Genomic DNA, 13,899 nt, shown 5'->3' with positions numbered 1-13,899 from the left:
TGTCGTGCAATGGTTGTGAACATATTTGACGGTAAAGCCGTAGCCCTGAAAATGCCCGAAGGTTACGGACAGGTGAATTTGCTGACCCCTGGGGGAAATCTGCAGATGGAGATTTTTGAAAATGACAAAGAGGAGGCCCTGTTCATTCAGCCCGAGGCTCTAGTGGTCACACGGAATTTGGTGATAGTGGTGGCGGACATAGCACAGCAGGCGGTGATAGGTGTCACACCGGAGAGCGAGGTCGTGTTTACTTACCGCGGTATACGCAGCCCTACAGCCCTCATGTGCGATGAACAAAACTTCATTTACATTGCCGGGCCGAACAATGTGCACCAGCTTACTGAAAAAGGAGAGCTTGTGAAACTTTTTCTGACGAAGGCTGAAATTGGTTTTGCTCCTTTGAGTTTGTGTTATTACACGCCCCGAAAACATTTACTGACGACGGGGAAAGGTTCGAAGGTTACTCTGTTTAAATTGACCTGATAAAAAACTTGAAATCGAAAAAATGTATTCTTCGAAGAAGTATATATCAGAAGCTAGGATTAGTAAGACTTATCTAAAAGCAAAACGGGACGCGGAGAAGATGTATACATATGTGAAATATATCGTGAATTATTATTTGCAAATGCAGTTATTGTTGTTTTATGTTTAAAACAAAAGAATACTAGATCAGGGTTATGATATATATATATATAATTTGATTAAGTTCAGATTGAGTAATTCAACTATTATTAAATCAAATAGTAAGTATCGTTTATGTGTTTAAATTTAATAAGAATTCTATTGTTGACGATGCTGCTTCAGCGAAGCAGCTCGTCTAAGTTATCATACCATGAAAAAATTCTTCACAATGGCGACCTATGTAAAAGACCGAGCCAGTCCGCATGAGTTAGCTAAATTTTCTCAATCGGCGTACCTCGCCGATAATCTTTGAAAAAGGTAAAGGCAGCTCGGTTCCTGCCCTCTTTCAAATTTATCGAGAGGTTCGGGACAAGAACCAGACACAAAACTGCCAGGTGGCACTTCAAAAATGTGACGCTGGGAAAACCCCAAATGTACTTATTTTTAGATTTGATCGAGAATGTAACCCGCCTCCCAGTTTCGCTGAATGTGTCAAGTTCCCCACGGGCACTTCTTCCCGTACGCCCAAATGGTTTTTCGTAACCAAAAATTTTCGTACCCAATTTTTTTCGTACCCAATGTTTTTTCGTGTACACGTTTTTTTCGTACCCAATTTTTTTTTGTAACCAAATGTTTTTTCCTACCCAAATTGTTTGGCATTCTTTTTTCGCACCCAAACCTTTTGTACCCAATTTTTTTCGTACCCAAAATGTTCGTTTTCACATTTGTGGTGATGAAAATAAACATGAATTGTTGCTTTTATATACATCCTGTTCACAAGCCTCATCACACCAGTATTGTCAGTACTTTGAGTAGATTAATGTTTCATGACGTTTCTATACTTTGTGGTTATTTCTGGGCTAATAATGAGGTTCGAGATCGTTTCAACAGGTTTATCCTCGCAATTTAAAGCATTGGACGTTCTAGGGGTGACTCCAGCTCTCATTATGATTTTATGTTTAATGCAGTATTGTAAGAGTTGTCTTTTATTATACAGGATATTGTTCATTCGCCTGATATAGAACAGAACAGAACATAAAATGTATTCATATAATTTTTGCAAGTCGAGTTCACCGTGATATATACAACACTGACGATATATTAGCAATAACCACATGCATAGTAATGCGAAACTGACCCGAATAGAATATAAGACGGTGTTCACAATTTATTAAGGCCACTATAATTACTCCACGCAATGCCCCAGTTCTTATTTTAAAAACATTTTTACAATATATCGCGAGTTTAGTTAAAACTTTAGTGTTGGTATTTGTTAAAACATACATACATTTATGCATATAAGGTTTAATACTAGCGATATTTTTCTTTAACTCAACGTTTATCATTGTTACTTATTTATCGTTTAATATGAAATATATGTACTTAATTTTCTTTTTATCTGTTGACGCCCGATTTTGTTAACATTTTCAGTGCATTATGAAATGATTATAAAATGAATGTGATTTTTTGGGCTGTTTCCTTTGTTTTTTGTTAATATATAGTTGAGCATAACTACTCTATTCAGTGTGAACATAAACACACAACACTCTCACGAATAATTTATTATTATCTTTATTACTATATTTTTTCACGCATGTATGAATTTTTTATATTAATCAGGATGAGCTGTACAATGCTTAAGTGAGTACAATATTTGTTTTGTTCTGTTCTGGTCAAATATTGCCCTCCTGATGATGGTTCTGGAGTGTCCTCACTACATATTTTCGATACAGATATTGTCTTAGCACAGTATTTCATTGCATTTGTATTTAGCCATTTTCTCATCAAACATTACTGTGTCCGCATGAAAGGACGATTCCACCTTCCGCTTATGTCTAAAACATAAACGCATGTAATATGATGAAAATAAAGTATACAGGTGTGTTTGTCTACTATGTCTGTTAAATATGTAAAAAAAGTTTAATCTCTTTAGCAGAAACACTTTTTGCATTACTTGAGGTGCAAGAAAAAAAACACCAATAAGCTTATAAAAGACCATACCTCCAGTAGTTAGGAAACATAATGAACGGAGACAAGGGAGTGCGCAAGTAAAGATGCTTGTTAATAACCGCGTTCAGCAGATTCCATCAAGAAGCAATAATCATTGCGTTTCGTGCGCCACATGAAAAGTCAGTGTTGTTGTTGTTTTCGCTGCAAAGAGTCGTAACTTCGGTTATGTCTAAAACAACTGAACCACAGTATGGTGGTGCGCGAGTTCATCTCTCGCGCATCATTTTTTTATATATATTTATGCTAAATACAAACTTTCCACGGTTTAATGTACGGACGAATTATGGCAAATATTTACCCCCTTCTAAGAAAGTGTTTTTAAGACATAAACTTTACTTGCAGTCGTTAACTTCTTTTCAGACAACGTTTCCTCGCTCCTAAAACGTCAATAAACGTCTGCCTCTCCGGTTTTTATGTCCGCCGCCACTATAGTGGGGGACATATTATTTTTGCCTTGTCTGTTGGTCTGTATGTTGGTCTGTCTGTTTGTTTGTTTGCTCCAACTTAAACATTTTGCCATAACTTTTGCAATATTATATTTGGCATGCATGTGTATCTCATGGAGCTGCACATTTTGAGTGGTGAAAGGTCAAGGTCATCCTTCAAGGTCAAAGGTCAACACAAAATTCAAAGCGGCGCAGAAGGGGACATTGTGTTTCCGACAAACACATTTCTTGTTTATCATACATTACAGTATGCCACAGTAAGCGGTCACAGCATCAAACATTGGTCGATTCCGTACGTATACATTAATTTCGGTCCGTAGGTTTTCGTTAATTCCCGTTGCAACATTTTTATTGGTTCTCTACCCACGTGATTTGGACAAGACACCATTTTACATGGTCGGGAGACTACGGTTGTACCAGAGAATAATCGTCGTGCGACGATAACCGGGTGTAATAGAGAGCGACGATCGTCAGTCAACAGCGCGTTGTTCGACATACTCTCGAGCGACTGCAGTCCACCTCTCACACCACGACTGCTCGTCGCTTGACGCTTTGTCGGCACCCAATTCACGTGTCAGGAGACTCCAAGACAATATGCGACGGTACCAAGATCGTCTGGGCACCAGAAGGTCTCCAAGACCAGCTGGGCACCTGCAGGAGACTCCAAGAAAGTCTGCGACGAAGCCAAGACCATATTGGCACCTGTAGAAGAAACCCAGACACTCTGCGACGGTACCAGAGAGTCTTAAGGACTGGCGAGGCACCTATAGGAGACTTCCAGACAATGTGCGACGGCGGCGCACCTGCAGGACACTCCCAGACAGTCTATGATGGTTTCAAGATCGTCCCAGACTGTGCCAGACAGTCTCCCAGACCTCCGGAGTACCTGCAAGAGACTCTCAGACAGTCGGCGACGATGCCAAGACCGTCTTGGTACCTACAGGAGACTCCCAGACGATGCAAGACGATCTCCCAGACCGTCGGAGCACCGGCAAGAGACTCATTGACAGTCTGTGACGGTGGAAAAGACCGTGTGGGCGCCGGCAGGAGACTCGCACACGGTTCCAGACAATATGCCAGACCTTCGGGGAACAAGCAGCAGACTCCCAGACACCAGCCGGAGATTTCCAGACAGTCTCCCGGACCGGTGGGGCACCTGCACGGATTCAAAGACAGTCTGCGATGTTGCCAAGTACGTCTGGGCACCTGCAATAAACTCCAAGACAGTTTGCGACGGTGTAGAAACCGTCTGGGCACCTGCAGATTCCAGAGCAGTCTTCGACGGAGTGAGAGACTGCCTGGCACTGTTACAGACTGTCTGGGAAACTCCTGAAGTTGCCAAGACGGTCTTGGCACGTCGCAGAATGTATGATAGTTTCTTGCATGTGCCCCGTCGGTCTGGGAGGACTGTCTGGAACCATCGCAGACAGTCTGGGAATCTCCTGTATGTGTTTTTGCACCGTCTCAGACTGTCTGGGAGTCTCTTGCTGGTACCTTGAACGCGACGAGTGGTCAGTCTTGTGCATTCCTCTTTATGTCCCGTAGCTTTTTTACATGTGTCTGCTGTCCTCAACACCACCCAGCACGCGTGTATGGTTGCAACTATCTCTTGCCACTTTTTTCCGCTTGTTTGCCTCGGTCACTAATGGCCTGTGCTTTTCCCTCCAGTAGGTTCTTGTTCTCGATAACAAGCTCTTGAAGGATATCTATATCTTTTTTGGACCACGAATGACGCCGACTCGATTCGTTGCTGTCTTCGTCTTCCATTATTCACGTGTATTTTCGCCGTCGGACGTTGATGGCGGAAGTGGAAAATTGGGACTACCACGACAGCAGTCGACTGACCCCCACCGTCGTTCGACCACAGTCGCGGTAACTTGCTCCTTGAACGCGACGAGTGGTCAGTTGGCGGTCGACGAGCGTCGGTCGACCACACAGTTAATCGACTACAGTCGGGTTTTGTAGCTTTTCATTAAACCGGACCCTGGGACGACGCTTTATAGTTTTCAGGTTTTCAAATCGTCAAAAGATTCATAATTATAATGGATATTTAAGAGCATGTTAAATGGTCAGCATTACTATTTCCTCAAAAACATCTTAACAAAAACGAAAATTTGCGAATCTAAACAACTTTTTTAATTTTGTCAATTTACCAAAACGTTGGACGGCCCCTTTAATTGGTTCTCTGCACCAGTGATCAGTACGCATGACCATCGGATGTTTTGCAAGTGCGTCATATATTAGATGGTTGATGAGCGCGACCAGACAGTACCACGCACACAGACGGACATAGAGGACACAGCTTCATGTTGTCGCGAGGCCGTTAGGCCTTACACATATATAACCGTTATTTAATTATATCATAAACCCTCAAAGTGGTAACACTATTTTTATTGGTTTGCAAAAGTGTTTAATACACCATTTAAATTGAATCATCATCGGGGCTCTTAATCGCGGTCAGCAAGCCAACTGCCCGTAGCAATAAGGGCTCTCAGTTGCGATAGGCAAGCCAACAGTCCAAAGCGATAAGGACTCTACTAGGCACACGGTCAGCAAACTGTCCAAAGCAATAAGGACTCTAATCGGCACACGATCAGCAAACTGTCCATAGCGATAAGGACTCTGATATGCGCATGGTCAGCAAACTGTCCAAAGCGATAATGACTCTAATATGCACGCAGTCACCAAAATGTCCATAGCGATAAGGACTCTAATATACGCACAGTCAGCAAACTGTCCTTAGCGATAAAGACTCTCTTTGGCAGACGGCCAGCTAATATTCCATAGCAATACGGGCTCTAACTCGCGATCGGCAAGCCAACTGTCCATAGCGATATGGACTCTCATTTATGCATGGCCAGATAATAGCGCTTAGCGATTAGGTCTCTCAGTCACAATCTGCAAGCTAACAGCCCCTAGCGATAATAGCACATTGCGATAAAAACTGTCAGTCGCGATCAACAGGCTAAGTTCCATCACCAATAACGAATCTCGTTGGCGCACGGCCTGCAAGCTACCCATAGCGATTATGACTCTCAGTCGCGATAGGCTAGCTTACTGCCTATAGCGATAAGGGCTTTTAGTCACGATAGGCCAGCTAACTCCCCATAGCGATAAGGGCTTTTAGTCACGAAAAAAGAGCTAACTGCCCATAGCGATAAGGGCTTTAAGTCACGATAGGCTAGCCAACTGCCATAGCGATAAGGGCTTAAAGTCACGATAGGCCAGCTAACTGCCCATAGCGATAAGGGCTTTAAGTCACGATAGGAAAGCTAACTGCCCATATCGATAAGGGCTTTAAGTCAAGATAGACCAGCTAACTGCCCATAGCAATAACGACTCTTTATCGCGATATGCTAGCCAACTGCCCATAACGGTACGAAATCTAAGTCAGGATAGGCAAGCCAACTGCCCATAGCGATACGGACTCTCAGTCGAGACAGGACAGCCAACTGCCCATAGCAATAATGACTCTCAGTCGAGACAGGCCAGCCAGCTGCCCAAAGCGATAAGGTCTCTAAGTAGCGAGAGGCAAGCCAACTGCCCATAGCAATACGGGATCTCAATCGCGATAGGACAGCATACTGCCCATAACGATACTGACTCCCAGTCGCGATAGGCAAGCCAACTTCCCATAGCAATAAGGGCTCTATGTAGCGGTAGGCAAGCAAACTGTCCAAAGCATAGCGATACGGGCTCTCAGTCGCGATAGGCCAGCCAACTGCCCATAGCGATAAGGGCTCTCAGTCGCGATCTGCCAACCAATCGCCTATAGCAATAAGGACTCTCATTAGCGCCAGGCCAGCTTACTAGCCTAGCGATAAGGACTCTCAGTCACGAACTGCCAGCGAACTGCCCATAGCAATAAAGGCTCTCTGTCGCGATCGTCAGGCAATCTGCCCGTAGCAATATGGGCTCTCAATTGCGATAGGCAAGACCACTGCCATAGCGATTAGGGTTCTCATTGCGCACGGCAAGCAAAACTGCCCATGTCGATTAAGGCTCACAGTCTCTTTATGCCAGCCAAATTCCCATAGCGAGAAAGATGCTCAGTCGCGACAGGCAAGCCAACGACCATAGCGATAAGGGTTCTCACTGGCGCTATTCCAGCCCACATCCCATAGCGATAACGGCTGTAAGTCGCAATAGGCCAGCAAACTGCCCTTAGCGCTAACGTCTCCAAGTCGCAAACGGCCAGCAAACTGCCCGTATTTATAAGGAATTTCAATGGTGCACGCCCAGCCGATTGCCCATATCGATAAAGACTCTCAGTCGCGATCGGCCATCCAACTGCCTATAGCGATAAGGACTTTCATTGGCGCACGGCAAGCTATAACTACCCATAGCGATAACACACCATTCAATCGCCTCCAGCGACCACTGTGGATCATTTGACGACTGAGATACTGCATACATGCCGGTGGAAAGCAAAATGTAAGAATTTCCCTCTTCTTTATATTTTGCGTATTTGATTAGGAAGGTTTGAGTGTGCTCTTTGAGGGCATAAGTACTGAAAGTCTTTGTGAATGTAATCCCTACCTTCATAGTTGATTACTTTTCAAGAAATCCGTTAAAATGTGATCAAATATCAAAAACAAATTCACTCACTCAGTCAAACTCTAATTTCACAGGATTAAGACCAAAGATGAATATGAAAACATTTAATTGAAATATGTAATCAATTTTCGAAATCTGTAATAATTTTTTTCTTCGGTTATTCCAAATTACAGAATCCCACCGAACCAAACAACATTTTTATCAAGGATTAATTTGAGTGGTTTTGAAAAACGCATCATGTTGACGGCCGTGACTAATTATTAGATGGCCATGATAACGGCTACGAAAATAAAATTATGCTCTTGTATTCGGCTGAGAAAATGGAAAATGGCACGATGAGATGTGGGCATTACCCCTTGACCATATTCGATAGAACTATCAGATGTTTTAATCACAAAAACAGTTTTAAGTTTCATTGTCATTTATGTTACATAATATACATTTGCATTGATCTCTGTCAATGTTTCTGGTGTCTGCCCGTTTTCTATAGATAATTTGTCAGTTGTCACTCGACAATTTTTCTCTGGCGATATGAAGAGTGTTTTAGGCAAAACTCATCATACAAACATAATTTTATGCGAAAACTTAAATATGAAACAATCACTAAAGGTGGATGCTATTGTTAAAAAAAAAACTTTAATGTCATGACTTATTTTTTAATTGATTCCGAAATGAAAAGCAAAAACATGGATACTAAGGGTGTCACAAACGTTTCATATTGTTGTTGCAAGTCTCAATCTCAACTTGTAAGAATAAAAGTGTGTTCATATATAATATTTTAGACTAGTGAAAGCATATATTTTAACAACTGTTTAATGATGACTTTAAATAGGAATATACACATTATGAAAACTAAAACTATTATATGCAAAACAAAATACTAGAAACTTGCATCAAGGAAAACTTTTTTACACAATGGTAGTTAATGTTACATTAATGAAAACAACTGATCTATTTTTAATGCGACATGCGGCTGATTGCCATGCCGTCTGTTTATTTGCAAGGATTAAAAAAATCAACTTCTAATGATGAAATTGCAAAGACAAAAAAATATAACTTGCCTGTTTGATTTTTTTTTCAGAACGACTTTCTGTTTCGTGCATGAATATAATATACATTTGAAGCAACGATTGCTTTGGGTGACGTTAAACTGACGCTGGATCAAAGCATCATCAACCGTTTTGAAAATGATTAGAGTTTAACGGGGTATTTGTTTATCTCAAATAATCAAGAAAAAAGACGAATATCTAGCTTAATAAATAAATAAATTAACTACACAATTATTTAAAATTAATTTATATTTTATCCTTTCCCGATTGCTAAATATGTGACTTTAATATGATGTTTAATATGGTTCATTGTAATAAATTGACCAAAGCTGGGAAAATCAGTCTTGTGTTCAAAAAATCACATTTTGACTTTTTGGCAATTTTGGATTCTCTAATCATTGTAGTTCACAAAAATGATATAGATGTTTTATTTATCACATTCAAAACTAATTTTATGACCTTCCAAAGTGACCAACCCTACATTTTACCGTCAATAAAAATTATCATTTAATAAAAGAAAACCAACGAAAACATTTCAAACAACAAGCACATTGTTTTATTAAAACAATAACATTCAAACAACAAGCACATTGTTTTTATTAAAACATAATCTTTCCTTTAGTCAAATACATAATTACAGTGCAATAAACTAACAACAGCATTATGGACATTTAAAATGTACCATTTGTGTTGCTATGGTCACCGATCTACATGTTAATAATCACCAGAGCACACATTCACGCCTTTTATAAATCTATGAATTGTATTTTCAATCAAGTGTTTGTTTAAAGGCAACACAACATTAATTTCACCGTTTTGTAACTTATTAAACAACAACAATCAATAATTTCCTTTTTTATTCAGTTACATGTGTATTTAAGTATAATGTAACCTCAAACACAACAGAATGGAAAAAAACAGCATTGAAAAGTGTTGGTTGAAAGTAGACTTGGATACTAAATGTTTCAGTAAATGAAATAATCATTATTTATCATTATTTCTGATAGAGATAATAGACAAAATAAACAATAACTTAAACATAAACCATAAAAATTGTTTGTTTTTGTTACTATGGAAACAATGTAGCAAACGAACAAAAATATAGGATTTTCATTGTTAAACATAAATAAATACAATATTCACAAGGATTTTTTTCCAGTTTTTCGGAAAGGCAGTCTGTGTCCATAAGGTGAAAAACAATTGCATGGTTACATGGAAAAAATGATTTTTGTTTTTTAAATATGAGATATAAAAACTTGAAAACAAGCTTGTGCAATTAGAACAACAAACGTTGTATTGAACATTTCAAAACCTGTATCAACTGACACATTTAGCACTCGTATACATGTTTTTAGCTTTCCTAGGAATAGAGGATATATGTGTACACATTTTGCTTAGATGTGCAACGATGTCTTTCTTTTAGCGATACTTTACCATTGTAAAGTTAAAGGCGTGTTAATAACACGTAAAGTATCGCTCAAAGAAGACATCGTTGCACATCTAAGCAAAATGTGTACACATAAATAGTCTTTACACACTGTTCATGTAATTCCATATGTCACTCAGTGTTTCATCTACACATGTACACCATTTTAATGTTATAACGCGTCATCTTGGTTGGTTGTTCTCATTGTGTTGGCCAATGATATGGCGTTTTAGAACCGAGTATTTGATCGACAAAATATTACAGTAAAACACAGACATGAAGCGAGAAAGTCAATTTATTTAAATTTTAAAGTTATTAGCCGAGCAGGAGATCGGTTTAGTTGTGTAATCACGTTGCTTCTACTGTCTTTTAAACGAATCCAGTTGAATTTTGTCGGCAACTGCATGGGAACATGTGTGTTTTCGATGAAAAAGGTCACGTCCCGTGTTCCATAATCTTTCAGCAATAGGCATGTAGTGCGTTCATACATTGTGTATATCTAATACCTATACGAGGGTTATTTTTCAAACTGTGTATTTTTGTCAATATTCGTTGTTGAAAAGTCAAACCATACACAGTAGTTGTACATTTAACAATCTGGAACCCCTGGGGTAAGCTCAGGGGGGGGGGGGGCAAATTTATGATACTGCTGCCTGTGATGGAACAGCAAGTGTGCCAGATCCTTTAAAACATCACGTATAAGACCTTTATTAAAAAAGCCCACCCTAGATAAAGAAACACTTCAAAACTATCGCCCGGTTTCGAATTTGCCATATGTTTTAAAATTATTAGAGAAAGTTGTCAGCAAAAGAATAGATGAACATTTGACAGAAAACAATTTAAATTTAGAAAATCAGTCTGCATACAGGAAGTTTCACTCAACAGAAACAGCTTTATTAAAAGTTCAAAACGATGTCCTACAATCATTAGATAAGAAAAAGGTCACTGTCTTTGTTATGCTCGATCTCTCTGCCGCTTTCGACACCATTGACCACATAACCCTTTTAAGCCGCCTCGAACAACAGTTCGGCTTTGCTGAACAATCACTACAGTGGCTAGCTTCCTACCTATCTGACCGCTTCCAAACGGTGAGCATTGACGGCAAGGTGTCAGAACCAGTGCTGCTGAACTTCAGCGTACTCCAAGAATCTGTGTTAGGCCCAAAATTATACTATGTATACTAAACCTGTTGGGGAAATTTGCAAAAAACATGGACTCGGGCATCACTTCTACGCCGATGACTCGCAGCTCTACCTTTTCTTTGAACCACCGATGGAGCAGCCCAAGACAAAACACTTAATCGAGTTGAAAAGTGCCTCCATGATATCATCTCGTGGATGAATACAAATATGCTCAAACTTAACACCGACAAAACCGAGGTCATAGTATTTTCAAGTCAAAACAACGCCAAGTACGTAGATGGGTTAACTATTAAAGTAGGGTACTCGACAATTAAACCATCACAATACATACGAAATCTCGGTACTTGGTTTGATTCAAGAATGAACATGGAACACCATATTAATGCTATAAGTAGATCATGTTTCGGTCAGATTAGGCAAATAGGTCACATCAGGCAATATCTTACACCAAATGCCACAAAATCATTGGTCAATTCACTTGTCACGTCTCGGCTAGACTATTGCAATGCACTGCTGTATGGAACACAAACACCAGCTATCAAGAAGCTACAAAATGTTCAAAACACTGCGGCGCGTGTTATCACAAGAACATCCCGCTATAGTCACATAACACCGATCCTAAAAGAATTACACTGGCTACCAGTAGAAAAAAGAATCCACTTCAAAATACTTACCAATGTGTTCAAAGCCTTAAATGGACAATCGCCTGTATATCTGAAAAACCTACTTGAAGTCTACGAACCAAGGCGACTTAAGATCAAAGAACGAAGCGACTTCATTAGTGATTCCAACAAAGATTAAATCCGTATCATATGGAGAGCGAAGTTTCATGAACGCTGCTCCCAAACTCTGGAACTCACTTCCATCAAACATTCGGGGTTCTTCAACACTGAATTCATTCAAAAAAGGCACTGAAAACTCACCTCTTCCTTCATTTTTATGCAATTTAAGCAGTGGTTTATTCAATTCAGTACATAAAATCTCAATCATCATGAACTTGAATTAACCCTTTAAAGGACGCATAATTATTTTTTGTTGTTTTACGTAGCACTTATTGTTTTAAGTTTTAGATTTTATTGTTTCATTTATTGTCTTATAGCTATACACATAGGGTAGTTTTATAGTGTCTTGTTGATCTTTCTAATCTATGGTTACTGTGCATGTTTTTATGTAGTACTTTTAGTATAATTGAGTAGTTTATAGTATAATTGAGTAGTTTTGATCTATTTCTTTTGAAACGGTTTTGCAAAATGTATTCGTATCTGCGATACGTCAAATGTTCTTATGTAAAGCGCCTTTGAACGCGCATTCTTGCATGAAAAGGGCGCTATATAAATCCGGTATAATAATAATAATAATAATTAACCATACCAAGATCATAGAAATGACGATAAAAAAACAGAAAATGCTGAAATAAGACTTCATCCTTTTAAAGATATTATGTTATAAAAATCTTTATTTCCAGTCCTTTATTAAATATCTTTCTCTGAAAATAGTTCACATAAATGCCTCCGTATTCATGCGAGGTTAACATGACCGATTGTAGTATTTATCGTATGTTATCAACTGGCAATTTCAAATGGTTACCTATTGCCCGATTAAAGAAGCTGTCATATAGATGGCAGTTTATGAGCATGTGTTGAAAATATTATTCCACAAACAAACAAAAAAGAAGAGTATTATGTATTTTGTAAATATGTGAAACACAGACCACATCTAGCGTTGTGAAACATTTGCAATTGCTATAAGGAACATTGGTTTTATGAATTGTTAACTTTGCTTTTCAAAATATTATTCGAAATATTCGTTTATTTTAAGTGATCATTTGTTTTATATTCAAAATAGATATAAGTTGACATTTACATTCCAAATAAATAATAAGTCGCGGAGCTTGCATAAAAACGACACATGAAGAATATGTTAATAGTGATTCAAGTGAACTGTTAAATATAACAGCTTCTTCACACGCCGTTGTTATGAATTGTTGCCCAAAGATAGCAGGCAATATAAATTCCAGGACCAGATCGAAATTTATATGATATTCAAAACAGTTAGATATGTAATGTTCATCAGCATTGTCTACTTTAGCGTCTGTCTCTGCAATTGTGAATAAGTAAACATTAAACATAAACACTCAGTGTATGCGGGAACCTTGTCAATCGCTTAATTTCTTTGTAGTTCAAGTCTTTGTAACATCCGTTTGAAAAGTGGAATGTGCCAAAAGAAATTAAAATATCCATTATATCATGCACACCATGAACAATCACAATCAAGATTCTGGAGTTTCAACGCCTGTATTGCGTGAAGTCATGCAACATTTCATTCATTTGCGACACTTTTAGATGTGTTAGACAGCACGTCCTCTGCTTTATGCGAGTAAATAAAAGGGTCTTACATAACTGTACAATCTCGTTACTGTATCATTATTTTTACAATATGATTGCACTATTCGAACGTTGTTTAACAACTGCTTTTATGATAGTACAACAATAATACCTAAAGTGAAAATTGTTCGTAATTTAATAACAATGAATACTTACATACCATATTGTTATTACAATAGTATGTTTTTTAAACAATTAAAACCCCGTTGTGCTGATGTTAACAAGTACAATTGCTTCTCATATTAATACTTATATTTTATAAAA

Source organism: Dreissena polymorpha, chromosome 11 (genome assembly GCF_020536995.1).
Source record: "Dreissena polymorpha isolate Duluth1 chromosome 11, UMN_Dpol_1.0, whole genome shotgun sequence".
NCBI classification, from domain to species: Eukaryota; Metazoa; Mollusca; class Bivalvia; order Myida; family Dreissenidae; genus Dreissena; species Dreissena polymorpha.
This window is presented reverse-complemented; position numbering follows the sequence as displayed.